Raw genomic sequence first — 15,224 nt, 5'->3', positions numbered from 1 at the left:
CCTGTAGGCAGTATCTATCTTACCCCTAGTGAGACAAGCCTCTATATCCTTACATTTGTCGTCTAGCCATCCCTGCTTAGCCATTTTGCACTTCCTGTCGATCTCATTTTTGAGACGTTTGTATTCCTTTTTGCCTGCTTCATTTACTGCATTTTTATATTTTCTCCTTTCATCAATTAAATTCAATATTTCTTCTGTTACCCAAGGATTTCTATGAGCCCTCGTCTTTTTACCTACTTGATCGTCTGCTCCCTTCACTACTTCATCCCTCAGAGCTACCCATTCTTCTTCTACTGTATTACTTTCCCCCATTCCTGTCAATTGTTCCCTTATGCTCTCCCTGAAACTCTCTGCAACTTCTGGTTCTTTCAGTTTATCCAGGTCCCAACTGCTTAAATTCCCACCTTTTTGCAGTTTCTTCAGTTTCAATCTGCAGTTCATAACCAATAGATTGTGGTCAGAATCCACATCTGCCCCTGGAAATGTCTTACAATTTAAAACCTGGTTCCTAAATCTCTGTCTTACCATTATATAATCTATCTGATACCTTTTAGTATCTCCAGGGTTCTTCCATGTATACAACCTTCTATCATGATTCTTGAACCAAGTGTTAGCTATGATTAAGTCATGCTCTGTGCAAAATTCTACAAGGCGGCTTCCTCTTTCATTTCTTCCCCCCAATCCATATTCTCCTACTATGTTTCCTTCTCTCCCTTTTCCTACTGACGAATTCCAGTCACCCATGACTATTAAATTTTCGTCTCCCTTCACTACCTGAATAATTTCTTTTATCTCGTCATACATTTCATCTATTTCTTCATCATCTGCAGAGCTAGTTGGCATATAAACTTGTACTACTGTAGTAGGCAAGGGCTTTGTGTCTATCTTGGCCACAATAATGCGTTCACTATGCTGTTTGTAGTAGCTAACCCGCACTCCTATATTTTTTTTCATTATTAAACCTACTGCTGCATTACCCCTATTTGATTTTGTACTTATAACCCTGTATTCACCTGACCAAAAGTCTTGTTCCTCCTGCCACCGAACTTCACTAATTCCCACTATATCTAACTTTAACGTATCCATTTCCCTTTTTAAATTTTCTAGCCTACCTGCCCGGTTAAGGGATCTTACATTCCACGCTCCGATCTGTAGAACACCAGTTTTCTTTCTCCTGATAACGACGTCCTCTTGAGTAGTCCCCGCCTGGAGATCCGAATGGGGGACTATTTTACCTCCGTAATATTTTACCCAAGTGGACGCCATCATCATTTAATCATACAGTAAAGCTGTATTTCCTCGGGAAAAATTACGGCTGTAGTTTCCCCTTGCTGTCAGCCGTTCGCAGTACCAGCACAGCAAGGCCGTTTTGGTTAATGTTACAAGGCCAGATCAGTCCATCATCCAGACTGTTGCCCCTGCAACTACTGAAAAGGCTGCTGCCCCTCTTCAGGAACCACATGTTTGTCTGGCCTCTCAACAGATACCCCTCCGTTGTGGTTGCACCTACGGTACGGCCATCTGTATCGCTGAGGCACGCAAGCCTCCCCACCAACGCCAAGGTCCATGGTTCATGAATTACCACCTACAAAACAGCGAAACGCGTTACCGCAAATTCATACAAGAACAGAATAAAGTAAAGGAACAATTCATGTATACACTTACTACACAGAGACAGGAAGATATGCGTAAGTTCATCGCGAAAGCAAAAACGCATTGAAACCAACATTGCTACAGTATCAGATGAAATTAACATGGTCAAACATTCGAACACAGAACTACAGGATGACCCTACCGATCTGAAAACAAAAACAAACACTAGTATTAAGACCTTAGAAAACAAATACGCAGAAGACTTTCAGATAGTTACTAGCAGACATGAACAACTGGAATTAGTTCAGAATCCTGATGTTATTAAAGCAGACTTTAAGAAATTAAACAAAACCATGTGTAAAATGCAAAAACAGATTGATGCTTGTGACGCCAACAATGACAATCACGTAAAAGCACTAACAGAAAAATTCGATGAATTACCCAGCAGAGTTGACATTATTGAGACCAATAATGACACTAAATCAGACGAAAGGTCCCCAGTTTCCTTCAATCAGATACCCGAATTTCAAAATATGCAGCAAACGATCAGTCAGTTAGGTACATCCAGTAATATGTTACGTCACAAAATGTCATCTTTACAGCATGAATTCACAGAAATGAAAAACGTTTCAGCCTCTGACATCTCACAGCATACGCCACAACCAACACAACTTAGGTCGATTACAGAGAGTGCGTGACTTAGATTCCAAACAGACACAGACAAACACATTCTTATAGAACCCTGATCTTGCTCAAACATTTAGAGACGATAACTTTGACTACAAGCACTTTTTATCCGTTAGGAAATTTAAGATATTTAAGAATGACAGAATACAAATTCACCCCTTGGACTGGATACAGCAATTTACTTTTGCATTTCCACCAACCTTGCCTGTAACACAGAAGCTAGATTTATTTGCAGCTTTTTAGAAGGCGAATCGGCAACTTGAATGAGACTGCTCGCAAGACAGTGTTACTCAGAAGATTTTCAAAATGCTTTTCTGTCAGTGTATTGGTTGAGAACGACACAATGCGGTATCAAGGATCAGCTAATCAGCCTACCGAATTTTGAAAACTCAAATTTCCCCACTATCACGTAATTCTTTGAACATTTGGTACAGCAAAACCAATATTTATGCGAACCGTACAGCGAGTCAGCACTAATCCAGCTATGTATTTTTAAATTACCACTATCGTTAAAGAGTATTGCTCTTAACTGGACAACAGAAAGAAAATATTTCGGCATTTAGAGATTTATTACAGCTTTTGGAAGTCCAGTAGTCAGATTATTCATTCATAATTAAAAATTTACACAACATCACCAAGTCCAACAGGTATACGGCAACTACGACCAGCCACGCTATTTTAATAGCAAAGGAGATAGATGTTACCGAAATGACAAGAAGTACCAGCACGAATTTAATAACAGACAGAATTTTAATCATCAGTACCCACAAAATTATCAGCAACCACAGACATATTTTGACAACAATCGAGGCTTTTCCCCACAACAGCAACAGAACCAGCCGATTAGCATACCTAACCAACAATGTAATTTCCAAGGTCAGCCAAACTTTAATGTTACTCCGCCTGCACGTATAGCATCGGCTCCGCCTAACAGCAACGCTCAGCTACAAGGAAACCAATACGTACAGAAAAATCATTATTTCAATTCTCTTTACAACGCGCCGTATAATAGAAACTATCATGACAAACGCAAATGCAATGAGCATAGTTTTCAGCGCACATTTAATAACAGTAGGTTTTGTCAACAGCAGAATCATCCACAACCACAGATTATCACGAATGAATCAGACAGCCAATATCATCCTCAACCTAGTACGTCAGAATGAAGTAACAGAACAGTACAAATAGTTGAAATGTCACAGAATCCCCCTCACAAATAACCGCATGCCAGAAAGAATTTGATTAATACAGCACCAGTTGCATCTTCCAGCAACGTGAGCAACGCTTTTGATACACAAGATTTTTTTCACGATAATGTCATTACTTTTGACGATATCCGAGATACGCTTTTACATGAAAAACCAGTCATACAAAAAACTATTTCCCACCCTGTTATTGGATCATTCACCTTTTCAGCAGTAATCGATTTTGGATCACCTATTTCGGTAATACATGAAGTGACTTTCAACATATGTAACAAAGAAAACAACTGACCTATGTTTCCACTCGGCAAAACTAAAGTAAGAGGTGCAGTATCCAGTAAAGGAGTAGATGTGAAATTACACACACACTTGTCATTTTTTATTGCAGGTCATACGTTTCACAGAAACTTTTGGATTGTTCCTTTATTGACAACAGATGTTATTTTAGGCACGAATTTTTTGGTACGACATGACGTAATCATTAATTTCAATAAGTCTTATTTGATATTAAAGAATGGAAAAGAACAGCTTCCATTGAAATTTCAGCACAAATTATCAGCAGAAGAACAAGAAATTAATCGAATAGAAGTCATTTCTACATCCCATAACATAGACTGGCATTCCATCTTTTTCACAGCAACATATGTACACAACTACGATAAACCAGACGAATTTGATTACGACGTGTTACAAGAATTTCTGAGAAAGTAAAACAGAGCAACGCAAATACAGATGACGAACGTAACGCAATGTTCTTTTACAGCAAGCCCCAGTTTTCGACAACATCCCTGGTACTACGTCCAGTTTTATGTACGAATTTCAAGTTATACTGCATGACCCATTTAAAGCCAAACATTATCCTATTCCTTATATCCATAGAGAACAAGTCAAGAAAGAACTACAAGCTATACTAGACCAAGGCATTATCGAACCGGCAGTTAGTCCATATATAAACATGCTTCACATTGTTAAGAGGAAAGATGGCTCACTTCACCTTGCACTTGATTCTCGTCACGTTAATGACATTATCATTACTGAAACCGATCGCCCACAGAAACTAGAAGAACTTCTTCAGAAATTTAATGGCACTTCTATCTATTACACCTTAGACTTAAAAACCGGGTTCTGGCAGATTCAACTCCATCTGAACTGCAGAAAGTACACAGCTTTCCTCTGTTTTGGTGATTGTTATAAATTTTGCAAATTACCGTTTGGTTTAACAATTTCTTCAGCAGCATTTATTCGTGGTATGAACACAATACTTCCGAAAGAACGTAAAGATTGAATTATATCGTATGTAGAGGACATCCTTATAGCAGAAGCAAACTGGTCTCAACATAATTTCATTCTTGAACAAATATTACAAACTTTTCGTGCACAAGGACTCACAAATAACCTTAGCAAATCGCACTTTGGCAAAACCTCCATAAAATTTCTTGGATATATAATCTCACCAGAAGGCATTGCGCCTGACCCTGAAAAACTTCAAGCTTTGTGTGCCATTACTGTTCCAACAACTAAGAAACAACTCTGTAGTTTTCTAGAATTAATTAATTTTTATCGTAAATTTATTCATTACTCTGCTTTGGACACCCCTATATTATGCCGATTGACAAGCAAAAACACTACTTGGTCCTGTGATAACCAAGCACAATCTGAATTTATTAATCTGAAACATGCCTTGTTGAATGCACCACTTTTATCACACCCAGATCCCACCAAAACATTTTCCATTGCTACAGACAGTTCTAACACCACTCTAGTTGTACACATTTTTCAGGAAATCGAAGAAGATGGTATGACAGTAATCAAAAACATCGCATTTGCAAGTCGCATTCTATCACCTGCTGAACGAAATTATTCAGTTACAGAGCTTAAAACGTTATATGTTGTATGGGCATTTACCAGATTTAGGCATTTTCTTTATGGAAGACATACTACCATTTACACAGACCATAGAGCTATACAGTTTTTACTTTCCGCCAAATTCACACATGATAGATTAAGTAGACGGAAGCTTTGTTTACAGGAATTTGATTTTACAGTTGTTCACATTTCTGGTGCGAAAAATATTCTAGCAGAGGCACTACCTCGTTCTCTCAGCAATAATCAGCCAGACATTGCAGCCAACTTCTGCCAAACAAACTTCAGCATCATGTATATTCAACAAGTTGTGTTTGAAAATTTCATTTCGTCCTCATTACAAGACATTGCGAAAGAACAGAACAAAGACAATGTATGCAAATAAATTAAATACCTTTCGCAAGACAGGAATAACGTTACCATTAGAAACAATTATACTTTATACAACAATATTCTGTTTCGCCATTGTCGCACTGACAGCAACAATTGTTTACTCTGCATTCCTGAAGAGCTTGTTAACAAGTTAATCTGGTATATTCATTTAAGCTACGCCCATTATGGGGGCAGAAAATATTTTCTCATCCTAAGACAGAATTGATATTTTGTCAACGCGGAAAAACGTATTTGACGAGTTTTAGCGTCATGTAAAATCTGCCAGAAAGCTAAATCATCAACTACTTCACATATTCCACCGTAATATCTTATTGTACCCATTAAATTAAAGCATATGGCCGCTGTAGACATCTTTGGATCGATTGCTAGATCTAATAGTGGTTTTTGTTACATCTTTGTCGCTGTTGAACTCAATTCAAAATTTGTTACCTTTACTCTGCTATACAAAGCTACTGCTAAATCTGTTTCAAATGCATTCGTAAAACATTTTCTACCTCATGTAGGTCATGTAGTGAAAGTAATTTCCGACAATGGCCCACAATTTCGATCTTCAACAAGGACACGTATCTTACAAGCTAGAAACATTTTTCTGATTTATATATCTAAATATCATGCTTCATCCAACCCTTCTGAACGTTGTATGAAGAAAATTGGAAAATTATCTATTATATACTGTCACAAGATACATATTGATTGGGATAAAAACATTTTTTCAACCCAGGGTGTAATTATTTCCATACCAAATGAATCCACTATGTTATCTCCTACTGTTATTTTGAAAAACATGGAACTACCCAATAAAATTAATGAACTGGTATCTTTTCCTACATCACTATGTCACCACGAAATGATTGACATTGCCCTCAACAATCTCAAGCGTGCCGCACAGCACCGCATACACAGCCAAAACAGGTGTGTAAACTCCATGAATTTCGCATAGAACAGAAGATATTGGTATGCACACATTATTTATCCAACAGAGGAAAGAGTAGATGCAGTAAATTTGAACTTCTATATGCTGGTCCATATAGAATCAGCAGCATTCCTCACCCCAATATAGTACATATCGAAACCTTATGAACCAGAAAGTCAAAAGGTAACCACCACATTTCAAACATCAAAGTCTTTATAGAATGAACTTGTTTTATGATTTATCACACCGTAATGCCATTTCCAGTTACATTTACATGTATGTCGCCACATACTGATTATGATTGTATTTTTCTTGGCAAATACCCAGCAAGATGAGCTTAGCAGGTCGCTTTTCTTGTTGTAATATCAGACTGTGCAGATTTTCTAAATAACATAATTTTTCTTCCCAGAAACTTGAACTTAGCAGGTCAGGTCACTTATGTAATCACAGACATAGCACATTTTCCACTGTATATGTGATGGTTTTCCTATAGAAAGTAGAATATTCTCTGTATGTACCATGTAGTTTTTAAGATATAACAAACTTCAGTTCACTTTGACATTTTGCCTTATGATATCCCACTATCTTGTTTAGTTCATATTTCTTTATACCACTACATTGTGATACTGAGTATGCATTTCTGCCCTTGAATATATTCCTGTCTGTGGATTTGGATCTACCACATTTTTCTATTATGCTATGCCATATGCACATACCTTGACATATGTTATAAAACAAAAAAATTTGCTATGTTATATTTGATCATATCGTTAGAAATAAGGTGTCCCTTAATGTGTATATAATGTTAATGCTAGATATTGATTCATATTCATCATTTCCAGAAAGCAATACCCTGTAAAAGAAATAAGTTAATTAACTATACTGCTTACTGTAAATTGACGTGGATATTTTACCATCAGAATGAAAGAAAGAAATTTCAACCATTTGCCATGAAAAGAAAATTGACCGAAATTAACAAGCATTAACTAGAATACACTATACACACCATATGATAGCAGTCTTGAATAATTATCTTTCTTTCAGAATATGATGTGACTGTGGCAGACTATCAAGTAAAATTATATACATTAATTTTAGTGATGAGGTATGTTGGATGAAAGAAACTCTATAATATGTCAAATGATGATGAGAATGAAACAATATGAAAGAGAATGATGCAGTGTATGAAGTAATATGAAAGAGAATGATAATGGTAATAATGTTATATGAAAGAGAATGATATTAGAGAAGTTATGCCTTGAGCTGACACAAACAAATGATGGTGATGAATACTGAAGCCTTTATTTTTTGCATATGATGATAATGATGAAGTTTTCCCTTTAGTTATGAGATGTATTGCATAGTATAATGATTGAATATTTTTGTGAGAGACAGCTAGAATACATTCATAATAAACACAGTTTTTCATTACCTGTCAATTTAAAGTTTATTACTTTTTCTGCATAATATGGATACATTTCTTCATTCAGCTTAATAATCCACTTTGTATTTTTTCCAGCAATAACATTTCATGTTATCAGAATCATTTTTGAAATTTGTTTTTATGTTATATGCTAGAGACACTTAGTTGTTAAGCTTGCTCCGCTACTTGTATTTTATCTACTTCTTTCTATCGTTAATGAATGTGATCACATATACTTTACTTACTTGATAACCTTGCTGCAGCTGACTCAAGACGAGTGACAAATGACGTTAATAATTTTATTTCCAGCAGTAAATCAAAAGCAAATATCCTCATGTACCAGCAATTAACCATTAATCATAAACCATTGCATTGCTAGTCCATAAAACAAAAGTATACATACTATATATTCCAAAATTCCGTTCTTGTATTATTTATAGATACCATTAGCTGTATGTATCATTAGACTAGGCATCTTGATCACCAGATTAAATGTCATACATTTTAGGTATCTCTCATGTCACAATGTACTTACTAGCAGCTGAATGCTACATGCAATAACACATATTTCTGGATAATAATTTGTATCAGGAATAAATATTTCACTTATTACTTTTAACTTATCATTACAATCACTATTGCACGTACATTGAGTTATGATCAGCAAAAAAGGAATTTCAACAATAAAGAAGTTAAACACTTAAACAGTCATTTTAGTTGCAACAAAACAGTACTCCATTGCTTTCTGAAATTAAATATTTATTTCACTTGCTCAGACAAAACGAACTTGAAACTTTTTAACCAAAGTACTTTATCGCAAACCTCATTCATTGTTTTTCAAAGACACTTATGTTAAGATGAGCTTCCACAGGCATGAATTTCTCACAACTGCAACCTCCCACCACTATCCTAACATGCACGTTTGTTTTTTCCCTGACTTGAGGTGCCAACATTACTTGCTTTGACTTTCAAAATGGTGACAACTGAAATTATTCATATGGGAACTGTGCAGTTTTTAGCCAGAGAGGTAAGTGACATTGATGAAGAAAAATCAGACCTACAGATGTAGGATATGGAAGTGGGCAACTCCCATGAAACGCTTGGGAGTGTCTAATATGATAACAATAGAGTTATCTGATGAGGATGAACTTTCGTTCAAAAATCATTTCCGACTGAGTAAAATCAATTTTGAAGTCTTTTTGAGCTATCTTTCTGCCTCTGAACAAAAGTCTAATACAGGTATGCGAGATACCCCGCCAGATCGTATTAAATTACACATAACATTGAAATATCTGGCAACTGGATTGTATTGATTGCACTCTGAAGAGCACTACTTCCAAATTTTTATGTTATCTACAATACACTGAAGGTACATCAGAAAGTATTATCTACAATACACTGACGGTATATCAGAAAGTAAAATTTTTGTCATAATAGTTCAGATTTTTTTATTTTCAGGTTCTGAATGGATATTGGTGCTGTAAATAGGTGTTCATTTAACCAGTATGATACTTAATTTTTGTAACCAAACTTCATACTGCTGTGTAGAACAGTTATTACTCAATGGTAGCATGAACACGAATGCTGTTAAATTAACATTGCATTTTAATAAACGTAAAGAGTAGTTTTAAATCTCTAAAGCCACAAATAAATTTCTATTTCATGGTTATATTTACCCTCAAATACTATAGCAAGAAGTTATCATCATTATACTGAAATTAGAAAATACCTTTACAGTATTGCTATTCTACAGTAATATGAACCACAGCAAGTTGCCACTCTTGTGGTGGACCTAAATGGATAGTCGATATGTAGCGAGCGCAAACATTGATTTGTGAGTTAAATGTGATATAAAAATGAGATTTATTTGTATGGTTTCAAGCAAGAAAACAAGAACTACAAAAAAATAAAAAAAATCTGTCTTTCTGGCCTACCAGTGTGTAACTTTGGTTAACATAGAATAGTCTTTGAAAATTTTATGGCTTCGAAGACTGCTGCAAAACGTGAGGGCCGTTCTTTTTTTGCTGTTATGAATCTCTCCTTGTATGAATTGGATGAATGTATGCATGGGTAATACAGCTTGTGCCACCATGGAAGAAGTTATGGCAGGTAGCCACAGACTGAACATGGCTACTACAGCTACAGCAATGAGCCCCAGCACATGCACTGCAACATTACAAAAACAAAGCACACAGGCAGTGCCATCTGTAGGGCAGCTGAAGAACGAGCTAGCCAGACTAAATACTAGGATGAAGAGGCTGCTGACAGCGATAGGGCCTAGGCAAGAACAACCAGTGAAGCAGAAAGTGGTGTTAGTATCATAGGCATTTTTCAGATGCAATGGGGCAGTCCACTAGCCTCTGCACATACTCAAATAGGAGTACACACTACACTCATCAGGATTTTTCACAGTGCCTAAAATGCAGAAAAAATGCAACAGAGTCAGCTGTTACAGACTCCACTCAATTATTAATCAAAGATAGAAAGTCTGGTGCACTTTTCCTACTAGACACTGGTTCAGGGATCAGCATATATCCAAAAATGCTGAATGAAAGTTGCAAAAATGAAGGTGACCCTTTTCTCAAGGCTGCCAACAATTCTACAATCATAAGATACAAGAAGAAAACATTAACTCTAGAACCCAATGACAACTTCAGCCCTATATGGACTTCTGTCATTCCTGAAGTAACTAGGCCAATTTTTGTAGCTGATTTTCTCCGACATTTTTCGATTGTGCCAGAAATATTGCACCGATTCTCAGCGTAAATAACCCTCTCTCTCAAACTCACTACCACGTCAGACTGCATATTGAGTGACTCTGCTGTTTTCAGTCATGTGAAGATTTCAGGGTTATCCTTGCCGATTATACAGTAGTGACGATCAGTACTATCTCAGTGTGGAGTGCCCACGAGTGCATTGCACAAGAAGACACCATGCCCTTATTCACATAAAACAGTCCAGCATTCGTAGTTGAAGCATAAATTTTTGAGACACGAGGACTGTGTTCTACGCAAAGGTCGACCTCTCGTGAATTACAAGATAAAAATGTTAAACTGTGAAGGAAAATTTCCGCATTACAAATAGAGTTGGACTGGACATGTGAACAGTTGTGGCTACAGCATCAGATGGTAGCCAAGCTGCTTCCTCCTCTTCCTTCTCCAAAGCCTCTTGTGTGTCGAGCAATGACCTTGTCCAATAGCTGCTGCGTGAGTTTCCTGCGCTGACGGTTCCGGTGTTGGCCAATAGCAAAACAAGTTATTCCATTCATACTTAAGGACAACACTAGGTTAGACATTGGCTGTCAGACCTCAGCGCTTGCCTCTGGTAAGTTACCCACAGCGAACCAGAATTGGGTAACATGATCGCTGAAAGAGCTGTATCAAAGATCACATAAGGCATGGGTGGCTCCATTGGAAATGGTAAAGAAGAAAAACGGCTTATGGGAAATCTGTGGAGACTGCAGAGGTTTAAAAGCACATCTTATTCCAGACCTGCACCCAGTACCTCATGTAACAGAGTTTAATGGTAACCTAGAAAGTGCTTGCTGTTTTAGTGTTGTTGACTATGCTAAGGCGTTCTTACATATACTTATGGCTTCGAACAACAAAAAGAAAGACAGCTGTGACAACACCTTTTGGTCTTTTTTGACCACAGTATTATAACTTTTCGGCTGTGAAACGCTAGACAAACTTCGAAAACAAGACAGGGGCTCACCAAGCATCTACATACCTTGTGAAGTAGACTTGATTATGTGTTATGATTAATAAGGACAGCTGCATTGTTGCAAACGAAGAAAAAAGTTTCTTGGTTACACTGTACCTCGAGATTTTTCCCAAAAAAGTTAAAGATACTGTAAACATGCTCCCTCCTTCTACTTTTAAGAGCCATATTCTTTGTTGGGGATGTTAAACACTACAAAAGGCACTTGTCACATTTAAGTGAGTTGTAGGAGCTTCTTGACAAATTGCTCGCTGGTAAGAAACGTTCGGTAGTAGGAAGGTTCTGTGGACTGTGGTAGCTACATCTGCATTGCATGACCTAAAAAGTGCACTGGCGAATGCTACATTGTTGGCGGGTCCTATTCAGAACGCGCAAATCGCGTTATGAACTGACGCAACTCAGACGGCGCTCGGCGCAGTGTTACAACAATAAATCGCTGCTACATGGCAGCCTTGTGCCTTTTTTTCTAAATCCCGTCAGTGCAGTGGAAACAGTGGAGTGCATTCAACAGGTGGCTCCTGGCCACATATTTAGCCATCAAACATTTCTGACCTTTCCTGGAGGAACAGGGATATTTAAGAGTTTCACTGATCATAAACCTCTGACTTCAGTATTTCAACATGTTACTGACTTCAACTTATCACATCAAATTCGCCAAGCAGAATTCATTGTCCAATTTTCCACCGATGTACAATACAAGGACAAGATAACATTGTGGATGATAGCGCATCATAAAACTGTGTGGCATTTTCATTTGCTGACTGGACTGACATGACAGCAGAGCAAGATGCAGCAAACTACCTTCAGCAGTGTCGGACTGATCTCACATCAACAGGCTTATGCCTTGAGCACCTGCCACTACGCAACACAAGGCAAGGGATTTTGTGTGACACTTCAAGAAACAAGATACGTCTATTTAGCCCAGCAAAACGGTGACACCCATTATTTGACATTTTTCACAATCTAGTACACCCTGGGATAAGAGCTACAGCTAAGTAAATGTCAGAGAGGGTTTGGCCAGGGATACAGAAAGACTGCCTTTGACGGGCTTGATGTTGCGCTAAATGTCATAGTTTTTAAATCTCTCACCACCACTTTCCTTCAGACAGATTCTTGCACTTGCATTCGGATATTGTATGACCTCTTCCTCTTCAGAAGACTTTCGTTTTCTAGTTACCATGGTATATAGATTAACAAGGTGGCTGAAGGCTGAGAAAGTACCAGATATTTCTGCAGTTCCCAGAACTTTGAACCCTATTTGGTCCTCCAGGTTTGGCATTCCTCAAATTATTACCACAGACAGGGGTAGGCAATTTGAATGCCCACTGTTAAAGGAGGTCTTGAGATTATGTGGGTGCAAACACACATGAACAAGACGTGGTGTCAGTGGGCAACCTTAACCCAGCATACTGAAAAATGTGTCCGGAGGAACCATGCGATGAAAGAGACCAATTGTTATTTTTCCCATTTGAGGCATGTTGGACAAGGCTACAAACATTTGTTGCCTGAGCAGTCCGACAAAACATTTGTATTATGCTGTCTGGTAAACAAGTATTTGTCAACATTCGATAGACCAGGTTGCCCTGGGTTTTCAGGCTCAATCCATTTGATGGACCTGACAAACCATGTGAGTATAGATGAGTCACATGTCAATTGTCGAAATATATCTCTGCTAAATGGACAATCAATATGGAGCAAGTACAAACAATGATTCATGAGTTAGCCATGATATAAAAATTAAATTTATCTTTGTACTGATCGACATGTTCTCATATTCTTTGATGACAACTACTGAGTTGATATTCTATTGTGTGCACTCTCATTATTTTCTGTTTAGAGAAGATGCAATGAAGTTTTGTCTATTACCATAGTTGCATGTGTAATAATTAGAGGAAGAGTTTCCCTAAACCGTCAATTCCAATACTTTTTAATTCATTTGTCACTTCAATGAATACAAGTAAGTGATTACAAGGAGTTGGTGAATGCTAGAATGATGTTCCCATTGCACAGTTAAGACACATTTTGTCGCTTTAGAAAGTATTTATTTACTTAATTGGAAAATGGTTCAAATGGCTCTGAGCACTATGGGACTTAACTGCTGTGGTCATCAGTCCCCTAGAACTTAGAACTACTTAAACCTAACTAACCTAAGGACATCACACACATCCATGCCCGAGGCAGGATTCGAACCTGCGACCGTAGCAGTCACGCGGTTCCAAACTGTAGCGCCTAGAAACGCACGGCCACTCCGGCCGGCTATTTAATTGGAGACTAAGTCAATTATTTTGGCATGGCGCTAACTTTCATTATACATAAACAAACGATTCTAGACCTGTGCTGTTGGACGGATCAGAGAAGAATGAAAACAGATGCAGCTATTGGCAGTTTTTGAAGCTCATAGGTGATGGTGGCGGAAGCGACGTCATGCAAGAAAGTAGAATGCCTTTCCACTTTTGACAGTGTGCAAGTAGGGTGTTTCCACATCTTACACAAGTCTTGGTGGCAATTGCACGTGTAAGAAATCCATACCTGTAGAGGCTCAGCTTTACATCTAGCTCGATTTCATTGGGGAAGATTTTCACCATTCTTACTATGTGAGCTGTAACAGACCTTAGTAGTTTTCATCAGCAATAAAAAAACGATTATGAAGTGATAATTGATGTCTGACATGGCCTCTCAAGTTCAGAAGTAAAGTCTTGTTTACACACACAATTCCAGTAAGAAATAAATCAATGGAATTCTGTGGACATACATACAGCATCACTCGTGAAACTAAGTTCTTCATCTGCACTTTGATGCCACTTACTTATAGCCGTGACATAATCATATACTCTTGTAGAATACCTGAAATGACAACTCTTCATTTTAACCTGATACACTCTCAATAACTGAAATAGTCCCTTCATCTACAGTGTTCTCAATCTGCCAAGTTTTTAACACATCATTCACATCACTATTCCGCCGTTTGAGACGACCATATTTCTGCTGAAGAAGTGTGATTTCCTTCCTGTACTGCATGTTTACTTCACACATAGTATTCCACTTTTTTTTACGTGAACAGCAGGTTTAACTTCTACTTATAGCAGCGGCGGCGTAGTGTGTTGATCTTCACAATGAGTGGTAAGAAGTAAGTAATTAATGCTGTTCCTACACTTTGGTTGACAGGTCCTTGTGTGTACCCTTGTCTGCTCAGTAAATTAATTATCCTCGTAAAGCAAACATTTCGCAACAAAACTTCTGTGTTAATATGTCAGATAATTCTGAGCATTCTACAGTCGTTGCCAGCACCAGCACACTATGCAGCCACTGCTACAAGTAACGTTTAACCAACGGCTCTATCAAGAGGTAGTGTGACTTGATTGAAAGGAAAATCTTTTGGCAACACTAGGAAACAAACAGATGCATACAGTATTAGCATCACATGTCAAGT

Source organism: Schistocerca americana, chromosome 7 (assembly GCF_021461395.2).
Source record: "Schistocerca americana isolate TAMUIC-IGC-003095 chromosome 7, iqSchAmer2.1, whole genome shotgun sequence".
NCBI classification, from domain to species: domain Eukaryota; kingdom Metazoa; phylum Arthropoda; class Insecta; order Orthoptera; family Acrididae; genus Schistocerca; species Schistocerca americana.
The sequence above is the reverse complement of the archived record's forward strand: the minus strand, read 5'-3'. Positions refer to the sequence as shown.